The sequence below is a fragment of the Neovison vison genome, chromosome 1, assembly GCF_020171115.1.
Source record: "Neovison vison isolate M4711 chromosome 1, ASM_NN_V1, whole genome shotgun sequence".
Lineage (NCBI taxonomy): Eukaryota > Metazoa > Chordata > Mammalia > Carnivora > Mustelidae > Neogale > Neogale vison.
In genome coordinates this window covers 208,614,570-208,631,724 of record NC_058091.1, presented here as the reverse complement: position 1 = coordinate 208,631,724, position 17,155 = coordinate 208,614,570, and the positions used below count along the sequence as shown (strand labels likewise).

Here is a 17,155-nt window from a genome sequence, read left to right as displayed (position 1 = left end):
TTCTTTCATTTATGTCCACCTTGTTGGAGCATTTACCATTGTGTTATTTCTTGCTTTTTTCCCTATGAGAGAAAACTAATTTCTTTTTTTTGAAGTGCCAGTGGTCAAAACTTTTCTATTTAGAAAAATTAGCACAAACTGGAACATTAAAACATCCTAAAACTGTCATATGACTCATTGTTCTGATTTATACAATTTGAATTTCCTGATCTACTTTAGTCCTCTAATTCATTAAATGTGTATGTTCACTCAGATTTATAATTTAGTGTTAGACTAGATTGACCTTTAATAATTCTCAGAGTTTGCCTTCACTTTTGGCATCTGAAAGGTAGACATTAGATACATGTTCCATCTGCCCCACCTTCCTCCTCAGACATGAATATACTTGGGAAACTGTTTTACTTGTATTTTAGGATCTTAACTCATCTCTGAGTTATCTTGCTATGAGTACACTGACCCCCAACTGTAAAGGCTTTGTGTGACATTTTTCTTTTACATATATGTATATATGTCAGTACTTTCCCATGGTTCTTTTTTGTTTTAATGCTGAGACATGAAAATTGGTAGCCATTTGAACTTAGAGACTCTGGACAAACAGTCTGAGGTAATGTGTTTCAAATAAAGGAAAATGGAAAGTGTCAGAAACATCAGTCACTACCCCAAACCCCTTACCAACCTCCAGCCAAACAAAACAAAACAAAACGATAATTTATAATGAAAAGCAATCAGAATAAACACATGGAGGCCTTTATTTAAGGGGATATTTGTTTTCAATGATCCTATTTGTGAAAAAACTCTAGAAATGAGAGGATTTCTAGAGCATTCTTTTTTAACCATTTCATCCAGGTATCTTGACATCTTAATTAAAATGCCAACCATTCAGGCTTATATCATATAAAGAATATTCCGCTTAAAAGAATTGCATCTTAAGACTGAAGTCATTTTATATAGTTTTTTACTAAAATAATTCCTCTGAAATTCACATGTAGTAGATTCGGGGTAAATTTTAAAATATTTTTAAATGTCTTGGTTTCAACTCTTTTCCAATTTAGTTATTCTAATTGTTTTAATACATTAGAGCTGCTATGCATTTACTCTGAGAATCAAGCACAGAAGTTCATGGATGTAAAAGTGAAATAAAGTTTGTAAACAATCAGTTTAATTGATACATTTATTTGCATGTATCAAAGTGTTTCCATTAAAACAGTCAGGTAGGAATGACTATGCCACTAGCTAAAAATTTTAATATGAAATATTCTTAAAACACTTCCTTATTAAAATTTAGGTAAAATACCTGTGGTATATACTTTGAGAATAGTAGTACTACCTCACTTTATTTTTCAGATAGTATTTAAAAAATATTTTATTTATATACAACACCATACAACTTTTAAAGCATACACATATTCATGTAGTTTTTATGCAAACCCTGTGAGAAAGGGAGATTTCCCATCAAAATTGAAGATAGTGAGGTAGTAACATACCCAAAATTTCATGGCTATGCACAGGCCTAGAACCTCATGCATTATTTTATTTCCTAGTACCTGCCCAGCATTGCTTCCATGAACCTTTTAGCCCTTATAAATGAATATGTGTACCCTAGAATTTCTTATAGCTTAACAAAGGCAAGTTGCAAAATTGTACATGTATTATAATTATAATGTCAGTTACTTAAAAAAAAAAAAAAAAAGGTCATAAAATAGTAGAAACTTTATCCAGATACATGAAGGCTCTGAAAGTTACCTATGATGCTATGAAAGTTACCTATTAATGCTAACTGCCTCTGATATGGGTGAGGGGTACAACTGGCTTTGCGGTGTGGACAGTGTAAGTATCTGAAAGATCTCAGCCTTATTGGAAGTACAGTCTAAATATGGTCATGTATGACTTGTGGAATTAAAAATAATTTTTTAGAAGTTTCAAGAATGGGGACTCCTGGGTAGCTCAGTCGGTTAGGTGTCTGCCTTCAACTCAGGTCATGATCCCAGGTTCCTGGGATTGAGTCCAGCATTGGGCTCCCTTCTCAGCAGGGAATCTGCTTCTCCCTCTGCCTGCTGCTCCCCCTGCTTGTGTACTCTCACTCTCCCTCTGGCAAGTAAATAAAAGATCTTTAAAAAAAAGTTTCAAGAATATATAGTTGCATTCTGGAAGTTATCAGACTATAGCAAGAAGGAGAAGGGATGGAAAGAGAGGTAAATGGGTGGGGGGAGGGTCTCTGGTGTTTTGTGAATAAAAAAGGTCATTACACTATCTTTGGAATCTCTAGGTCCTATTTTTCATAGCTTGTTTTGACCTATTGGTTGACATAAACAAAGGAATTGAACGTAAGCATCTTTTTAGAATCATTCTGATTTGTTCATAGTTTTGGGAAGTACTTAGCAATCAAAAAAGAATTGGCTGTGATGCTATATTGTGCAACAAATAAATATCAATTGAAGAGGGGGTTGTTTCATCACAATAGCCTTGGTAAATTAAAAGTAATAAATTTAGTTGAAAACCATGGGTATGTTCTTGTAATTCTGTGCTGTATAATTTTTTTTTGGCGGGGGTTACCCATTGGTAATTCCTTTGGGCTTTTTCAGAGGGGCGGAGGTAAGGGCTGATTACCTCTGCTTTCACTCCACCCTCCTGGAATGTAGCATCTGATGTACAAACACTAAAAAACATGACTTTTCACAGGAGCTTGTTATTCCTTTCTTTAGTTTGAACCAGAAGTGGGATTAGTCTAAGATACCCCTGTCTTTGGCATGTGTTCCTTTAGAAAAGCCAGACGATCCAGCCCTTAATTCCTGGTTAGTAAGATAATATCCATCACTGGGTGAGGCTCTAGAGATGGAATAATTTGGCACACCACATCTCTGACTGAAATCTAAATGTGACTCTTGGGAGCAGTAGACTGTGAATTGGTCTGTCTGTGTGACTTTCAGTTTCCTTTCCCATCTAATCAGCTTTCTGTCTGAAATGTCTGAAGAAGCTCCCTGTTACTAGTTCTTCTCTGACCTTTCTGACTCACACATTTGCTGTCTGACAACTTGTCGCCTTTATTCTCTATCCAAAGCAACCAGCAGTGGTCCTCACCTTCCCTTAGTGGCTCTTGGAAGTGATTCTTTAAGATGCACCTTTTATGATACGGGGACCATCTCCATTTGTGATGACAAGAGTAATGACAGCAATAATAACAGTGGCCACCATTTATTTGGCACCCCCTATGCTGCTACCATTGCTCTACATAAATTCTCTCTACTCTTTGCTATAGCCTTTACCCTTTCCTCTATCTACTCTTCATTAGAGTCTTCCAAGGTAGGTCTTATTATTCCCACTTGATACATGACCCATGAAGAAACTGACGTACACGGAGCTTTCCGAAAAGATTCATGACAAAGTAAGGACTTAGTCCCTGTCTACATCATATGCTCCAAAGGATCTAGCCAAATAGCAAATCTGACTCTACAGTGGTCACAGTGAGGTTTCAGTGGGCGTGTATGGCTGTCAAAATCAGTTCTGCACAGCCTTGCAGCTCCTTGTTCATTTTGAGGTTGCCTCTAAATTAAATAGTTGAATTATTGAAAGATAGTTGCTCTTCTTTTTCTTGGCATTTTGTTATTTCAGAATTCTATTAAATGCTCTTTTCCAGATATTTATACTAATCTGTTAAAGCTACGTAATTGTTCTATCTTAGAAATGGTTCAGAAAAGTTTACCACTGGCTTCTGTTCATCAAGAACTAAAACAATGTCAGTATATAGACCCTGGTTTGGAAAAGTAGAATGGGATTTATTCGGTCAAAATCATATCTTGGCTAAATAACAGTTAAGAATATAGGCTTTAGAATCATGGGCTGTACTACCTCTAGACATTTTGACCTTAGACAGATTACTTCATATCACTACACTTCATTTTCTTCTTCTTTTAAAGGATATAATGAGAGGTCTTAGCTGATAGTGCTTTGGTTGTTTGTTTCATCTTGTTTTAGTGATGAATGAGACAACACACATAAAATACAGCCTGGTGTATATCCATTGGTAATAAATGTTTCTTTTTATTATTAATGTAATTTGTATTTGAAAATAACTACTTCATGGGTGCCTGGGTGGCTCAGCTGGTTAAGTGGCTGCCTTCGGCTCAGGGCATGACCTTACTGTCCTGGGATCAAGTCCCAAATCAGGCTCCCTGCTTGCCTGAAAGCCTAGTTCGCCCCCTGCTTGTGTGCTCTCTCTTTCTCTCTGTCAAACAGATTGATTAAAAAATCTTAAAAAAAAAAAAAAAAACACAAAAAACAAAAAACAAACAAAAAGAAAAGAGCTACTTTAAATTGTAGTTATATAATATAGTAACAATACACTTGACACTGTAAAGTGTATCAATGTAGGTCATAAAACATTGTAAGGTTTGGGTGAAAGTTTTTCATTCTTAGCTAGATTTTAAATGCATACTAATGTGTTGTATCTTGAAGCCCTTATAAAAAGGCCTGGGTGGCTCAGTGGGTTAAGCCGCTGCCTTCGGCTCAGGTCATGATCTCAGGGTCCTGGGATCGAGTCCCACATCGGGCTCTCTGCTCAGCAGGGAGTCTGCTTCCCTCTCTCTCTCTGCCTGCCTCCCCATCTACTTGTGATTTCTCTCTGTCAAATAAATAAATAAAATCTTTAAAAAAAAAAATTTCTTAATTGGTAGTAAAAATAGAACAAAGGACAGGATTCATTGTTTCTAACTTTCATCATGTGAAATGTATTTTTTCCATTGCTGCTTAGATCAAATGAGAAAAAAAGGTTATTTAACATCATTATTCTGGTAACATGCACCATCTCTTTGGTCCTGAATGCAAAAGACCTAGGTATTATGTCCATGTCAGTAGGAAGCTTAAGGCAGAAAAGAGCAGAGAGGTGAGTGTCAATCAGGGTTCTCCAGAGAAAAGAACCAATAATGTGTGTGTGTGTGTACATATACTTACACATATACATATGCATATGCATAAGGTTTATTTTTAGGAATTGGTTGATATACTTCTGGGGACTGCCAAATCTGAAATATGTATAGCAAGCAGGCAGGAAACTCAGATAAGAGTTCATGCTGCAGTCTGGAGGCAGAAGTCTTCTCTGGGAAACTAGTTTTTGCTCTGAGGTCTTCCACTGATTGGATAAGGCCTACCAATGTTATCAAGGACACTCTCCTTTACTGAGAGTCAACTGGTTGAAAATAGTAATCCATACCTTCACAGCAACTCCTAGATCAGTGTTGATTGTATAACGGGGTGCTCTGGCCTAGTCAGCTGACACATAAAACTACAACCACAGGCGAGGAACAGCGAATACCTGAGAATTTTCAGATAGGGAAGAATATTTAGAGAGGTGTACAATAGAGGGTTGCCAAAATAATGCATATAACTGAAGATGACCACCTAAAATCATTGAAGATGAGGTGAAAATTGTGGGACAGATAGAATATGAAAAGAGGTAGAGATGACAGTGCTTGGTCACCAGTTGGACAAATAATGTAATCAGCGATAAAATCCTGTCATCAATAATTTATTAAGCATCTGCATTCTAGTTTGGCTTGTGTAAAATTTTACCAGCTTCATTGGTATATACTGTGTTACATATGTAGGATTTTTTCGTTATGCTGTCATGGAGTAATAAGGCAGCTTTGTGGTGACTCTTCCCCACCCCCATTCTCCTGCCCTTTTTTATCCCACCTTTTCACAGTTCTAGTCAAAATATTCTTAGACAGGAGATTGGAAAAGAAGGGCATACATATTGAAAAGATCTGTCAGTAGAATTGGTACTCTGTCCCTTTTTAAGGTTTCAGGAATAATCTGGAGAAAAAGAGAAAATTTTTCAGTATAAAATCATTTGCGAAGGCTTATCCATCTGCAAAGAAATCTGTTTGGAAACAATTTACAACCCATGATCTTAGGGCATCAAGGGAAAGACAGCATATCTCCCTTGCTTCTTTCAAGATTTTCTCTTTGAATATGACAAGCCTAGGAATACATTGTTTGTTTCTTTCTTTAGGTGTTTATATGGCTTGGTGTGCTATAACCTTCCTGGATATTTGACTTGGTGACTATCATTAATTTTTGAAAATTCTCAGACAGTATTGTTTCAGATATTTCTTCTACTCTGTTTCCTTTTCTTTCTCCTTCCAGTATTCCAACTACACATGTATTATACATTATGAAATTGTCTCAAGGTTCATGGGCATTTTGTTCAGTTTTTCATTCTTTTAGTCCTTTGCATTTCAGTGTAGATAGTTTCTATTGACCTATTCTCAAACTCACTGATTTTTTTCAATGGCTGTGTCCACTCTGTTGATGAGCCCATCCAATGGATTGTCCATTTCCATTATAGTGCTTTTGGAAATGGTCTACTTTTTCCAATGAAAAGTAACATATTCATCATAATTCATCAGAATTGTTTTAGCATTTTCATCATAATTGTTTCAAATTCCCTATGTAATGACTCCAACACCCATTCCATATCCAAGTCCGATTCTGACACTTGCTTTTACTCTTAAGATTGTTTTTCTTTCTTTATTTTTTTTTTTAAGATTTTACTTATTTATTTAACAGAGAGAGAGATCACAAGTAGGCAGAGGCAGGCAGTGGGGGTGCGGAGCAGGCTCCCCACTGAGCGGAAAGCCCAATGCGGGGCTCCATTCCAGGACCCTGAGATCATGACCAGAGCCGAAGGCAGAGGCTTAACCCAATGAGCCACCCAGGCCCGCCTCTACCCTTCAGATTGTTTTTTCTTGCTGTCTGAGATGCCTTATAATTTTTGATTGAAAGCTGACATTTTTGTATTGAGTAATAGGAACTAAAGTGGAAAGGTTATTAATGTGAGGATTTACATTAATATGACTAGGAGTTGTGATATGTTAAATGTTTATTATAGCTCTGGGTGTCAGGAGCTTCAGATTCCTCTGGTGTTTTTATTTTTGTCTCCTCTCTTAATCTTTAGGCTTCTCTGAGTATTTCTTGTCAGAGCCTACTTCTTCCACCTCTTTCTTTTATAACTCTCCACTGTTGTTTTACCAAAGTCTTGGGGTACCTGGTTGGCTCAGTCAGCTAAGTGTCTCCCTTTGGCTCAGGTTATGATCTTGGAGTGCTGGAATTGAGCCCCACATCTGGCTCTCTGCTTAGTCGGGGACATGCCTGCCACTCCCCTGGCTTGTGCTCTCTCCTTTTCTGTCAAATAAGTAAATATAATAAATAAAATCTTAAAAAAAAATAAATCTTATTAGTCTTTTAGTGGGCCTGTGTCTTGGGACTGTGACTTTCCTAAGCATTTCTCTGGTAATAATAGCTTTTTTATTTTCCTCCCTTGTCAGGTGAGATGAGAAGGGTAGAGGGGGCTGAAGCATGAGAAATATCTTTAAACCAGGTGAGATTAAGCTCAGGTAGTCTTTTATCCTGGAAAGTGGGCCTTCGTTATGGAAAGGTTCTGGGCAAATTTCACACTGATCATTTTTTCCCCTCCCTCAAAATCTGGAGGAGATCATTCTTGAGTCTTCAGCATGAGAATCCGCTGGGGTTCCTAGAAGTAGAATCCAAGAAAGGGTGGGGATTCCTCAAGACTGTATACACTGGAGTTTCTTAGTCTCAAGCTACATTCAGTTACCAGCATTTCATTAAAATTATCACCTAAGTGTTACGACAAGTTTATGGCTGGAGAAACCTCAAATCCAGGTAAGTAGATCTCAACTATTACTCTGAATTGACCTGTCTCTCCAGATTTGGGGTGGTGCTTTGCTTTGCAATTTTCATTATCTGAAAGGTAATTCTCAGTTTGTTCAGCTTTTTCTTACAGGGATAGGGGTGATGAGTACCAGTCTCTTTGTATATGAGAATTGAAACTTGACCTCCCTCATATAATAAATATACTTAGTCCATAAACAGATGGAGAACTGAAAAATTCTTATTTTGACTGAATTCAGTTTTTTCAATGGGAAAATTATAAAAATGAATGTATATATATTATATGGGCTTATATATAAAGTGGATACATTTGTTAATTCTGTTTAAGAAAATCAAAACTTAAATGTATTTATTCATTTTGTAAATATTTATAAGGATTCTCTGGTAAAAATCAATTTTATTACTTGGAACTTGATAAAGCATATCACTAAGGCTCAAGCTAGCAGTTACTTTACTGAAAACTAATTGGAAAAAATCTGTTTCACTTTATATTTGCACAAAGAGAAAATTTTCATTATTTGTGACATCTTGTTCAAGATCTCATGTAGTAATTTAGAGAGCTCAGGGATATAAAGTAGTACAAGGAAGTCTGAATTCTTCACAATTTTCTTTAAATAAGCCAAAGTTTTATTCTTTTGTCAGTGTTCAATATTTTGAGATTTTTAAAATGTTACAAAATTACTCCCTCCAGAATGCTGGCAGGTGAAAAGGTACTCTTCCTTACATATGATGATAAACAAGGTGACTTTTAAGAAGGTAAATGTAGTACACTCACATAAACATTACTTTGTTGGGCTTTTTATTTACCGGTTTAAGTAGATTATGCATTTGTTTTTAAGACTTTTAAAATCAGAAGGTGAGTATGAATAAACTCAGATTGACAATAAATAGACATTACTGGTAGCTTTTCACTTCTCCAGACATTTAAGTATGTTAAAACACAAGCACAAGATACACTTGTGTATCTTTTTTCTCTGAAATTTGTGAAGATTTTCAAAAACAAAACAGAAAGATGGGAGGCACTGTGTTGAGATGGGAAGCTAAAAGGACAATGAGTTAAAAGACCTGGACATTCTGCCTGGTTATGCCAGAAATTTGTGTGACTTCGCGTCCATTTACCACCCCCTCCACACCTTTTAAAATTTCATTTATAAATGAAAAAGCTGGAGGTGCTAGATAATTAGTAGGAGTCCTTTCAGCTCATACATTATATAATCGTATGTCCTAGTTTACACCCAAGTTTATGATTATGAAATTTATAAAATGTTTTTTAAAGGTATATGATTTTCCTCTGAAATGTACCTAAGTTTTCTTCCTGTGTTTTTTTTTTTAATTTGTTTTGTTTTTTGGAAGGATAAAAGAACAGAAAATTTAAATACATTTTCCTAAGTATAATCATAAAGCTGTCTTTGGATAAATACTTATTACTAGATTTACATTTAAGCTGGACAAATAGACATTTGGGTAGAGTTCTTGCGCCAGCAGAATAGGCCATCTTCTCTCAGACTGTAGCCACTCTTGCAGTACTTTCCTGTTTGTGATTTATATCTTTGAGTTATAGCCAGAGCTATTCCTTAAAATTGTATATAGTGCATTGATTACTTACCAACTTTATCTGCCAAGTCATCTTAATTTATTAGGTATTTTCCTCTGTGACAGCTGGTATGAAGGCACTATGTGTTAAGATTTTTTATTTGGTAGGGGGTGCCTGGGTAGCTCAGCCCTTAAGCATCTGCCTTCAGCTAAAGTCATAATCCCAGGGTCCTGGGATCGACCCCGCATCAGGCTCCTTACTCTGCGGGAAACCTGCTTCTCCCTCTCCCACCCACCCTGCTTGTGTTCCTTCTCTTGCTGTGTCTCTGTCAAATAAAAAAAATAGAATCTTTAAAAAAAAAAAAAAGATTTTTTATTTGGGAAAGACAGGAGGGGAAAACAAATGGATCCTGAGACAGGATCCAGGAAGGGTAAATTTTGATCAATTGAAAGATAAAAGATATATACATATATAAAATATTGTATTTATATATACGTATGTATGCTATATATGTTGTGTGGGGGGTGTAGGGCAAGGTGCAGGACTTGAGGACATCTTGTGAATAAGATATAAAGAAAGGCAAAGTAGTCCTATTTAAGTTTGTATAGAAAAACGAATTCCCTAATTTCTCTTTAGAACAGCATCTCAAGAGTTTTTCCTTAAAATGGTAAGGTGTCTGGCAGATGTTCTGTAGTCATATGCTTTTTTTTTTTTTTTTAAAGATTTTATTTATTTATTTGACAGAGAGAGATCACAAGTAGGCAGAGAGAGAGAGGAGGAAGCAGGCTCCCCGCTGAGCAGAGAGCCCGATGCGGGACTCGATCCCAGGACCCTGAGATCATGACCCGAGCCGAAGGCAGGGGCCCAACCCACTGAGCCACCCGAAACTTTGCAGGCTATAACCCTTTCTTGAGATCACAGTATGCATTTGCACGTTAACTTTATTGAACCAACATTCCCAAATGTGTCTGAATTTAGAACACCTTTTACTGGACTATATCATGGGATTCCGAAAAACACTTGCGCAGAGCAGTTTCTGATTACAATTGCTACTTCTAATAAGTATCCCCCAGAATAATTGAAATTGACTGCATGTTTTTCTGCTGAAGAATTCAGAGTGTTTCATGGTATTCTTTACTGAAAAACTTAAGCTCCAAAATCTAATTTGAAGCAAATCTTTAAATATGCATTTCACTTTCCCACTGTTTGTCTTTTGGTGATGAAATGACATTACTTTATTTCATATAAATGACATTTTGAATAGTACCATATTTTCAAAATTAATGAAATGATTTAATTTCTTTTTGTAGGTAAAATTAAGTTACAGTTCTATAAGTTGAACAGAGGAGTACTTTTATTCTCTTTCTTATAGGCTAGTTAACATTTCTAGTGAATTGAATGCACAGGAATCCTTTCTTCCCTTTTTTCTCCCCCTTCCTAAACTGTCTTTCTGCTTGAAAATTCTTATTCCCCTTTTCTTCTATAACCCTGTCCTTCTAAAATCACTTCTAGAAACCATGAGAACAATCTCTCTTTCCTCTTTGAACGTATAGGCTGTTAAGCACATCATCTAATATTTGACCCATTTTGCCTGGTATATATGCATGTGCCTTACCTCCATTCTGTTTGTGGCTGCTTGATTGCTGAGATAGGACACCTGCATCTTCTATATGCCATGACACTTAGCAAGATACTTGGACATTATTGCATATGCATGAGATATTTGATTACCTAAGAAAAAGGCTAGAATACATAAAAATTTATAAGTATAGAAACAATTCTTGTTTTAAGCAGAGTAGGTTGCAAAAGATGCTTTTAATTAACACTAAAAAAACCCCCAATTATATGGGTATTTTAAAATGTTGGTTTAATTTTTTAAAAAGTGTGGATATTGATACTATTACTATCTAACTCTTTAAATCTTTTTCCCACATGTTGAAATATATATATATATATATATATATATATATACACACACACACACACACACACACACACACATACCTTGTTCCCACTTTATCATAAATAGGTATAAACAATTCTTTAAATGCTCTGTAGACTAAAGAATAAAATATAGCCAAAAAAGTGGACATAACTAACCATTAATAATACCATCTGTTGTTAGGCAAACAGACACACTTGTGCTCTAACCAGTGGTGTGTATAGCTACAAAAATTTTCGAGGACATAGAGAGAGCTTAGAGACCTTTTGCTGCCCACGTAGGATTTTGTGCCAAAAAAATAATAAAAAGGTAACAGGCTGGGGCGCCTTGGTGGCTCAGTTGGTTAAGCGCCTGTATTCGGCTCAGGTCATGATTCCAGGATTCTGGGATCAAGTCCAACATTGGGCCCTTTGCTCAGCAGGGATCCCACTTCTCCCTCTACCTGCTGCACCCCCTGCTTGTGCTCTGTCTCTCTCTCCCTCTGACAAATAAATAAAATCTTAAAAAGAAAAAAAAAAAGGTAACTGGCAACAGAAACAAACATCTAGTATTGTTGAATTTTAGAGTTTACATTTTTGGTGTTTTGAACAAAAATGTAAAGTTCTAAAGTGGTGCAAAGATGGAGTAATAAAATAGCTTTACCAGTGGAAATTTATCTTTACTATATCAGACTATTTAAAAGTCTTGTACCCCAGCTGTTCATAACTATCAGTGAAACTTCTGGTGAAGTGGCTAAACCAAAGTGTTTTGGGGAACCGTGTACATCCAAGTAATACTTTAATTCCTTCAGAGAATGTATGTAACCTAGAAAAACCATTTGCAGCAAATTCTCTCTAGAAAGTTTTGTAGGAATTAATTGAGAGGATTTCTGGTTGCTTTTTTAGATCACAAACAAAAATAAATAAACAATAATAGTATAGTAGCTTAGCTAGAGCTGGAGAACCATATATCAAAAAGTAAACACACAAAATACAAAACCTGGGTTGAGGCCTGGATTTTAGGCATGCATAAATTAGTGACTTATTACTAGTTTATGTAAATTTATTTAGCTTTAGTGACAATGCTTATCTCCCAGCCCTGGCATTTTTTTGACCATTTTAGACATTCTTAAGACTTTTTTTTTTTTAGAACAATTTTGAAGATATTTTTATAAAACAAGAGGTTTTTATGGGAACGTTATTTGGTGCTTCAGTGAAATCCTTGAATCCATTTAGGTAGGTAAACAGAAAAGTCAGCAATTAGTTCTTCCCTAGAAATCTGTAACATTATTTCTCAGAATTTCTTAAGTTGAACACTAGTACCTCAGGAGATTAATAAATGCTAAATAAGGAAATGAAGAAGGAGTTTGTAGAATCTACAAATATAGGAGTCAATGGATTGAATAAAAGGATTTATTTACTTTTCAAAGTTTTTCATATCCTAATGGGCATCATGGACCCTTAAGAGGTACATATAGTGGGTAGCACTTGTGCAGAATTGTCAGTAGAACTACTCTTTCATCAAATGTCATGCAGTAGTATGGGATGTATTTTCTAAAACACTGTCCTCTGGTTTCAAGGTGGAAAAAAAAATGATGTACAGGTAGAATAATCTACCTTTTATTTGTCATAAAATGTTGTATGTTAAAAAAGATGCCACCAGTGGGTGCCTGGGTGGCCCAGTCGGTTAAGCATCTGCGTTCAGTTCCTGTCGTGGTCTCAGGGTCCTGGGATGGAGCCCCACATTGAGCTCCCTGCTTAGCAGGGAGCCTGTTTCTCCCTCTCCCTCTGCCTGCTGCTCCACATGCTAGTACTTTCTCTCTCTGTGTCAAATAAATAAATAAAAATTTTTAAAAAGATGCCATCGGAAAAGATAACATACCTCTCTGTCGGGCTTACATGTTAGTTTAGTAACTTTATAAAAAACTGTCAAATACAAAAATTAATTGTACACAGTGATATATGCTAAAAAGAAAACAAATGGGTAGTTAGTTAGGTAGTCAGGAAGGACTCAAGACTGGTCATATTTAAGATGTGTGTAGACAGAAGGAGCTAGACCAAATGAGGCATTCTTTCCATGAAGGCAGAATGACTTCTGCAAAGTCTTTAGGGTGGGCAGAAACTTAGCATGGCTAGGTAGTAACATACCAGGGAGGAACACATGCACACACTTGCACATACTTGCATACGTGTGTGCATATGTTGTGCAGGGGCGAGTATAGCTTGGGGATGTAGGCAGAAGCCAGATCATGCAGAGCCTGGATGCCAAAGTAAGGGAGCTTGGATTTTATTCTGTGTACTCTGGGAAAATTTTGCAGGGTTTTAAACAGTGAATTTTGTTACTTGATTTACACTGTAGGAAGATCACTTTTCTTGCCCAGTGGTAGATTGATTGAAAGTGGGCAAAAGTGGAGCTCTGGAAGACCAGTTAGGAGGCTGTTGTAAATCCAGATGAAAGATGTAAGGGATGATGTGTTGTGAAATTTAAGATAGTGTTTGATGCTTTCCAGTGGGAGAAAAGAGAGAAGTAGCAAATAAGGATGACCTTGATCTTTTTTTCCCCTCCTCTGCTCTGCTTTCCAGATAGCTCAAGTATTTATTTAGCAATGCTTTGTGGCAAAGTATAAACTATATGAATTCAAATCTCTCTTGAGTTTGACCTTATTTGATGTTATGTTTGGAAGATTTCCAAAATGATTGACAGACATAATATATAAAATCCCTTGGAGTCACGTCTCCCCTTTGCCTGTTCTATTCATCTTCTTTTGACACTTTAATTTATTTCAGCACACCCTTTTGCTTTGAGTGAAACTCATTTGCTTTCACCTTAATTAGGATACTCTTGTATAGGATGTGCGAATGAAAACTAACTTGGTTTTATGAGAAATAACTCTTTGGGCATGAATATGCCACCGTGGCATTCTCTGCAATAGCTGTTCTTATTACTGACATTTATACTAGTCAGTTGTTCCACCTAAATTTAAATTTAAGTTATGCTTCATACCACTTATGGGCTTTGAGGCTATGATAAAATAAAAAACAAAACTATGTTATAGAGGAATCTCTTCCCTGTAGAATTATTGTGCTACATAGAGGTATCATGCAGATTAATTTTAACTTCATTTATTCACATTTAAGCTACATGTAGTTTTATATTTGCTAAATTCCATCTAAATGAAAATTACAAAGAAAATAGAGAATTTGGTATTTGCCCCATTTGCATTTATGAAGTAATTTTCATCAAAACTTCATGCTTAGAAACATTTGAGTTTTCTAAGATTGTTTAGTGAATACACCACTATGTAGGTGTTGTTAAGTATCTGTGAGGAGCAGGTTACAGAAATAGAGACTATTTTTGCTTTTGCTTTTGGGGATTGGCTGTGAAGAAGAGATACCTACCAGTGAAGATTATTAAATTTTAGATAGTATTAGAGAGTAAGATCATAGACTGCTCTAAGAGTAAACTTACAGCATATATATATATATATATATACATATATATATATATATATATGTATATATATATATATATACAAATAAAAGTTACCATAGCTCAGTATCTTTTACACAGAGGTCACAGAGACATTTGTCTTACAGATAGGCTCTTAAATGGTCTGTTTTTAAGGGAGGAAAAAGTTATGTACTTTAACATCCTTATTGTAGTTTCATGTTTAATAGAAAACAAATTATGGAATATTTAATTCAAGGAGAAATAGTTATAAAGTTTCTTGGGATGATGAAAAATAACACCACCAATAAAAATAGTAATCACTAATACAATTAAGTACTTAAAACAGTTTTTCAAAGGGCTCTGTGTACATTATATCAGTTAGTCCTTCCATGAATTCTATGAGATAGTCAGTAATTTTAGCCACATTTTATAATGAGAGGACTAAAGAGTGACAGATAATAATTGGTATAAAAGAGAATCAAGCTTGGATAGTAACAATCTAAAGTCCATTCTGTATACTGTATTGCTGACCTAGCAGTAAGGGGAAAATGACAGATTATTCATTTATGCATAGAGAAAGTTTCAAATATATCTTACTCAGGGTAAAATTAAAGCCTGCATTTATAAGAACAATTAGTATATAGTATGGGAAATGTGACATAAATGTCAGTTGGTGACAAAATGTTTTTACTATGTGAAAGCTTTAATTATAATTGTAGTAATATAATAATAAAGTATAAGGAAAATAAGTACCAGAAATAATTTATAATACTTCCTAACTGTAAAAACGAGAAATTGCTTTTATGGCAAGCTTTTAAAAATGGGTCAATTAAAATATCCTTAATTGTCTGTTGCAGTAACTTGTGAAAATCAAGTATAATCTAGCAAAAAGCCTACAAATAACACAACAGAAAATTCAATTAGAGAGACAAAGAAAACCACATAGCCTACTTGTATTTAGTTAATATTATGTTGAGTATGCTTTGAGAATGAAGGATTTGAGGTAATGATTCAAACGAGTACAATTTCAAGTTCAAAAAAAATGGCTACAAATAGAATTAGGGAAAACTTTGATAATATTTACAGATGACGCATTGCAAATAAGAAAACAACTTGAGAATATAGTAAAACTAATGACTTTGAACTCAACTACAGTCAACCCTTGATTAACTGGCATAATTGGAGTGATGAATAGATTGAAAAGAAACCACAAATTACCCAGAATTGTGGGTAAAACAAAACTATAAAACTAATAACAATATGACACAAAATAAATGTATTAGTAAACTAGTATTTCAGAACACAGTCCACAGATAATATCCAAAAGTGTAAAAGTAGTACAAGCACTTTGATTTAGGGCCACATAAATTGCCGAAAAATAATGGGCTGTTAAACAACTTTTTAGCAAAGATCCCCTATATTCATGAGACTTGAATTGAGCAGACATGTCTCCTTTCTCTTCCATTGTTTACCCTTACCTAGGTTCAGCCAAAGTCTTTGGACTTCAATATTAGAGTATACTGCTGTATGGGCTGAGGAACAGGGAGGGCCTAGTCTGTCAGGCTATCTTAGTTACTAAAACAGTACTTTTTGGTATCTAGATGTTTTATTGATTTATAATAATTTTAATTTCTTCTAAATGCACTCTCTCTGGTTGATTATAACCTTCTACCAGATAATCAAGAGTTGAGTGTCCTCCCCAATAGGTAGTCATTTAAATAATCTCTAGAGGATATTTACCTTTGTTTCTATAAAATTTTCACATAAACTTTTTGTGTATAAATTTATATTTAGGTAAGACTCTGGAAATAATGTTTCATTTGTTTCAGAAAACAAAATCTTTGAAGTTTTTTTTTTTTTAAGGTTTTCATTTATTTATTTGACAGACAGAGATCACAAGTAGGCAGAGAGGCAGACAAAGAGAGAGGAAGGGAAGCAAGCTCCGTGCTGAGCGGAGAGCTGGATGCAGGGTTCATGCCAGGACCTTGGGATCATCACGACCTGAGCCGAAGGCAGAGGCTTAACCCATTGTGTCACATAGGTGACCTGAAGTTTCTTTTCTTTTTTTAATTTTTTATTTCTTTTCAGCCTAACAGTATTCATTGTTTTTGCACCATACCCAGTGCTCCATGCAATCCGTGCCCTCTCTAATACCCACCACCTGGTTCCCCCAACCTCCCACCCCCCGCCCCTTCAAAACCCTCAGGTTGTTTTTCAGAGTCCATAGTCTCTCATGGTTCACCTCCCCTTCCAATTTCCCTCAACTCCCTTCTCCTCTCCATCTCCCCTTGTCCTCCATGCTAATTGTTATGCTCCACAAATAAGTGAAACCATAAGATAATTGACTCTCTCTGCTTGACTTATTTCACTCAGCGTCATCTCTTCCAGTCCCGTCCATGTTGCTACAAAAGTTGGGTATTCATCCTTTCTGATGGAGGCATAATGCTCCATAGTGTATATGGACCACATCTTCCTTATCCATTCGTCCGTTGAAGGGCATCTTGGTTCTTTCCACAGTTTGGCGATCGTGGCCATTGCTGCCATAAACATTGGGATACCGA

At 35.8% G+C, this 17,155-nt stretch overlaps 1 protein-coding gene across 6 annotated transcripts in view; it reads left to right on the top strand.

Annotated features, from left to right (window-relative positions):
- XRCC4 (X-ray repair cross complementing 4) overlaps positions 1 to 17,155 on the top strand; it is a 269,572-nt gene that overhangs the window by 187,609 nt on the left and 64,808 nt on the right. The gene's annotated exons all lie outside the window — the stretch shown is intronic.